Source organism: Chelonoidis abingdonii, chromosome 2 (genome assembly GCF_003597395.2).
Source record: "Chelonoidis abingdonii isolate Lonesome George chromosome 2, CheloAbing_2.0, whole genome shotgun sequence".
Lineage (NCBI taxonomy): Eukaryota > Metazoa > Chordata > Testudines > Testudinidae > Chelonoidis > Chelonoidis abingdonii.
In genome coordinates, this window is record NC_133770.1 from 174,903,222 (window position 1) to 174,909,504 (window position 6,283).

Below are 6,283 nucleotides of genomic sequence, written 5' to 3' on the forward strand. Positions count from 1 at the left end.
CTTCATAAACTGCAGCGATATCTAGGGAAGAAATGCACTAGATAATAAAATAATTAATGATAATACTTACAGTTGTTACTGTAAGTGCCAGATCCTCAGCTGGCAATCTCAGTGGAGCTATGTTAATTTACATTAGCATAGGATCTGGCTCCAGTAGCTTGGAAATTCCCTAATGATGCCCCTTAAATGATGAAATCAAGTTAGCAGTGTAAGTTAGGTAAGTGGCAGAGATGTAGTGATTAAAAAAAGAAGTGGGTAAATTAACCTAGACTGAACTCTATATTCCCCAAATGAGAAGTGGGTAAACTCAGTTCACCCCTGACTACGCTACTGCTCAGTGGCAGTTCCATCTATGAAGAGCCTAGGTTGTGTATATTCTGAAAATGAAAACTGGAAATACTGAATGTACCAAACATTTGCTATGGAACAAGAACTGCCACACTCTCAGGCTTGTGTTGCCCTCTCATTTCTGACTTCAGAGTAGTCGTTAAAGGCGATCCCCGCAGTGAACGTGATGTGTAAAAAGGAAATCCAGACATTAACATGGATTAATATATTTAATTTCTGATGCAAGAATGGAAAAATGATATTTTTTTATGAACAGGGTCTTCAAGCGAAGCATAACAGCACTGTAAGTAGGTTTAATTTCTGGCTAAGGTCTTCCTGCTCTATGTGTTCAGTATTGGTTCACCTTATACCATTCAGAATAAAGCATTATCAAAAGAAGTGTATGTCGTCTATTTTTAAACTGTGGTTCAGAGGCCAAAAATTGGTTTCTGTTATATTCATGCCCACTCTTTAATCCTGTACTATCAATATTACAGACAGATAGGATCTAGACACACTTAGGATATATTTTTTTGTTAAAAAAATTGTTGTGTGGTCAAAACAGCAGATGAGAAAAGTGGTTACTGCATCTCCAAATATTGAATGAGTTTTTTAAGATATTGCGCTAAAGAAGGTTATGTGATGAATGGATGACTGATGGGGAGAGATACACAATTAAAATGGTTGGTTAAATAGGGCATCTCTTCCAGATGTTCACATCAAATGTAAACTGGAGCTTTATTTGGAGTTCTGCATTTTTTTAGGAATGAGTTTTCAGCAAAATGCCTGCGAACAGAGCTGGCTCTTGGTTTTTTGCTGCCCCAAGCCAAAAAAAACCCAAAAAAACCCAGAACAGAACAAAAGCCAGAGTGCCGCCACTGACACACACACACACACACACAAAAAAGCTGGAGTGCCGCCCCTTGAGAAGAGTCACCTCAAGCACATGCTTGAGATATTGGTTCCTGGAGCCAGCCCTGCCTCCAAAGTCAGTATGGTGCAATTGGTCCTTGTTTTCTGATAGATTGTGGGCTTCTGAAAATTCACCTCAGCCTATGAGCCATGATAACAGACCTAATATTTCTGGATCAGCCTGGGAACCAATATATCAGCATTTCACTGTCAAATGTACAAGACTAATGGTTCAAATCTGCAGTAAGTCAAACAGATGTGAACATTACAGGCAAGAGACTCCTGAACTGAAAACAAAGCCAAAGGGGATTCCCAAAGCCCCTCTCAGTGGGAATGCATGTGACTCAGGCTATGTCTACACTACCACTTACGTTGGTATAACTTATGTCGCCCAGGGTTGTGAATAAGCCCCCCCGAGTGACTTAAGTTACACCAACCTAAGCTCCCATGTGGGCAGTGCTATGTTTGAGGGAGAACTTCGCCCACTGACATAGCTACCGCTGCTCATTGGGGGTAACGGGAGATCTCTCTCCCGTCGGCTTAGAGCAGCTCCACTACAGAGCTTACAGCAGTGCATAGGTACAGCTGTGCCAGTGTAAGCTCTCTAGTGTAGCCATGGCCTCAGAAAATATAGGCATCTACCTTCCAGAAACAATACTTCTGCAACACAGGGAAAAGCCCTGTGTCTAGTAGTTAAAGAGCTGGTTTGAAGACAGTAGTTCTGGTTTTTATTCGCAGCTATACCACAGACTGTGTGTAACCATGGGCAAGCCACGTAAGTCCTGTGCTTCAGTTTCTGCATGTCTAAAATGGTGGCGATAACCCTACTTATGTTGCTAAGTGTATCTAGAGACTATATACGGCTTGTAGGTGCTACCATAATACATAGCCATCACAGCGAAAAATGAGGGATGGAAAACATTTAGTAGAATCCTTGTCTGGGCCTACAGAAAGGGAAATAGTTCACTTCCCAGCAGCTTGCAAATCTCTCTCTCCTTCTGAATGGATGTTCTCAATGACAATCAGCTAACACTGTGTGATAAAGTGAGGAACAACTAAGGGTATGACTACACCGCAATAAAAACCCTGCAGTTCTAGCATCCTGTGAGAAGGGACGATCCCTGAACTTGGGCTGCCGCCAAAGCCTGAACATTTACACTGCAATCAAACAGGCCCGCAACTGAGTCTCGAGAGACCAAGTGAGCTGGCACGAGCCAGCGGTGGTGTCTAATTGTAGTGAAGACATACTCCAACTGGCTAATCCTTTTGGTGAAGTGATCTTGTGACTAGGAAACCCAGAGCAATAATTATTTTGGCTACAACTATGACTTTCCAAATTCCTTTTTTCACGCCTCCTGCCAGTTTCAGAATAACAGAGTGTGAAAATATTCTACTTGGTGAGTAAGGCCCAGTTCCACAAAGTGATTTAAGCTCCTAACTTCCATTGACATCTGTGGAAGTTAGAAGCCTATATATCTAAATATTCACTTGCTGCAACTTGCTTGCTGTTTAAATTAGAAATAGAACGTCACACACATGCTCCTCCCATTACAATTAGAAATCAAGGCTTCTCAGACTGAATGCCACCCCACTTTGAGCTATTATCTGACCTCACCACCTAACGGGGATTGGGCCTGGACAGTATTTGATGGGAAATCTCATAAGGAACACTTCTGGCAGGTATTGCAGAAAGTGCTGTTGCTGATTCAATAGGTGGTGTGATGTCCTTGGAGACACAGCGGAGTGCCAAAGGACGCAGCTGAAGATGGAATGGCGATGAATCTCATCTACTGCAAGTCCATGGAACTGATTGGTTTGCCCACTGATACCAAGCACTGTTTCATTGTACACATCTTCAATCTCTATGTAGACCTCATTATCACAGTGTCTGATACCTCACAGTCTTCACAGTTTTTATGCTCACAACACCCTTGTGAGGTGGGGAAGTGTTATTATCCCCGTTTTACAGATGGGGAAAGTGAGGCACAGAAACAAGGTCACCTAAGACCCTTCATGAAGCCCATGGCAGAGCAGGAACTGGAATACAGCTTTCCCAAGCCCTAAGCTAGTGCCCTACTTACTGAACTATCCTGCCTCTCCACATAATTCCTTCACATAACTCAGGAAAGAGGCAGCATCACTTACCAAAGAAGCAGAGAATCCTGTGGCACCTTATAGACTAACAGGCGTTTTGGAGCGTGAGCTTTCGTGGGTGAATACCGTATTCACCCACGAAAGCTCACGCTCCAAAACGTCTGTTAGTCTATAAGGTGCCACAGGATTCTCTGCTGCTTTTACAGATCCAGACTAACACGGCTACCCCTCTGATACTTTACCAAAGAAGGAAACTCTTTACACTTTATTCTTAAAAAACCTGAGTGTAGTACAACAGCCCAGCATGTGGAAAAGAGTATTTTGCACAAAGAGAGGAAATTATTTGCACAACAGCTTTTCTGCCCCAGGAAAACTTTCTGAAACTATTTGCCTAGCTGGCACATATTAGGCATGCAAAATGAAGCATCTTGATGAGTCAGGGATAATAGTCATCATTCTCAGGGATAGTCTGGCAGTGTCTAGGGAGGGCCTGTACTCCAGCTGAGACAGAGAAGTCCCAACCAATTTCCCTTTCTTACATTATGCTGAACAACACTAGTGGTATATGTCAGTGGTTTTCAAACATTTTTTCTGGCGACCCAGTTGAAGAAAATTGTTGATGCCTGCGACCAACAGAGCTGGGATGAGGGGCTTGGGGTGTGGGAGGATCTCAGGGCTGGGACAGAGGGTTGAGGTGCGGGGGTGAGGGCTGCAGAGTGCGGCTGGAAATGGGTTCAGAGTGTGGGAGGGGGCTATGGGCTGGGGGATGGGGTTGGGGTGCAGGAGAGGGTCAGGGTTCTGAGCGAGGGGGAAGATCTGGAGTGGGGCTGGGTATGAGGGCTTGGGGTGCAGGAAGGGACTCTGGATTGGGGATGGGCTCAGGGCTGGGGCAGGGGGTTGGGGCAGGGGCTTACCTTGGGCGGCTCCCAGTCAGCGGTGCAGCGGGGGTGCTAATGCAGGCTTCCTGCTGTTCTGGCACTGCAGACTGCACTGCACCCCGGAAGCGGCCAACAGCAGGTCCAGCTCCAGTTCTCGCCCACAGGTTCCCAGCCAATGGGAGTGCAGAGCCGATGCTTGGGGTAGGGCAGCGCATAGAGCCCTGTGGCCCCCCTGCCGGGAGCCAGACTTGCTGCTGGCCCCTTCTGGGGCACAGTGCAGTGTCAGAATAGGTAAAGACTAGCCTGCCTTAGCCAGGCAGCACTGACCAGAGCCGCCGCAACCCAGTGCCTTACGTTCCGCAACCCAGTACTGCGTCGCGACCTGCAGTTTGAAAACCGCTGGTATATATAACCCTTCTGCCAGGTGGAGTTGTCAGCAACGAAGGTTGAGTTCTATATCTAGAGGTCCCTCTTAACAACATAATACACAACTGGCTTGAGTCCCCACCGAGTAATCTGGGAAAAATACACACCTAAGTGCCTCTAAAAGGCCATACTTTCACTCTCGTGAGTAGTCTGTGTACGGAAAAGAAAACTTTTAATGAGAAAGGGAAAGGAACCCAACATTAATTTGAGAAAATGCCACAAGCACAATTCAGAAGCATATAACCATAAGCAAAACTCCCACCCAGAATAGGCTGGGCAATGTCCTTTGCCTCAGTTTCTCACAGTGCAGTGTGAAAGTCCAACAAACTAATGTTCTTTTACCACGCCGTTCCCCTGTCCCTCCATGCACCCCACTCACAGTTGTGGTCCTTGGCCAGCGATGACTCAGGGTTTAGACGTGCATTTATGTGAGTTCACTTCCTGCCCAAACTGGAAGGAAGGCATCAAGCAATGCTTCAGCTGCTGCTTCCGTGCCATCATTTATGTCGCATCATTGACCTCCATGCTGCCATTCACTACTGCATCGTTGTTTCCTCCATCACTGTGCTGTTGTTCACTCCACTGCTGTTGACTGCTGAGCCATCAGTTTCTCCACTGCCACCAGCCTCCCTACTACAAGCTCTGGAGGTTCTTGAGGTCCCACCACTTAATACAGCTCTCTGATTTCAGCAGAGGCCACATCACCAGGTACAATCACCTGTCCCCGCACCTCTCTTCCCTTTTACTGGGATTTGGCCTCCCTACCCCCTGCTTAGCAAGTGGAGTTCAGTTGAGGGTGAACCCTTCAACCAGGGCAGGCCAAGCATAGTCCTCTTCCCCCTACTCACATACCAAGGACGACAACCTTTCATCACTCCTGCACTCCAAACCAAAGTGACTTGCAATCCAACATGAGTCAAAAGTGATCTTTTGGGCAAATCTGCTCCATGATGCTGAGCACCTAGGCAGAGTAGGCGTATCTATGCAAACAAGGTTGGTTCTTCAAGTCTTTTTCCCTAGTTCATCACTAGATGTCAGGGGAGAGCTCTTTCAGACCCTGCTTAGACATAATTTGTATAAGCAAGGAGTCAGATAACCAGCACAGGATGTATTCCAAGACAAAGATGCGTGCTAGGCTGGAGTGCAATGTAAATATAGGTAGTGCAATGATAAGAAAAGGCTTAGCAGAACATTGCCTTTATCATTAATAAAGAAGCAACCGTTAGATTATTCAAAGTGAAGGTTAAACTCAAAAGAACCCAAACATTTGAAATACGGAATCCACAGTTAAGGTCAGTTGTAACTCTGACCCATACTGACATCGGCCATCCAGCTTTTGTTGTTTTTGTTCCAGAAGACCCTACTGCCTAAGTTGTGTTATTTTTGCGGCAAGGATTTTTCCTAAGAACTTTAAGAAGTTTACAGTCTACTTCTTTTGAAAAGCAGCATATGCTTTCTTCTCATTCCTCTGCTTTCATATTTACCTTCACTTTTTGGGGTCTCCTTGTGGAATCATATTGTCTTCTCCTTTCCTTTGCTTCTATTTCTGTCTGTTTCCCTGCTCCATGTTGGTTTCCTTCCATCTTTTTGCTGTTTCTCTCTTTCCCTCTGTAAGGAAGCGCCCTGGCTCCCCGTCGCACCTGAGG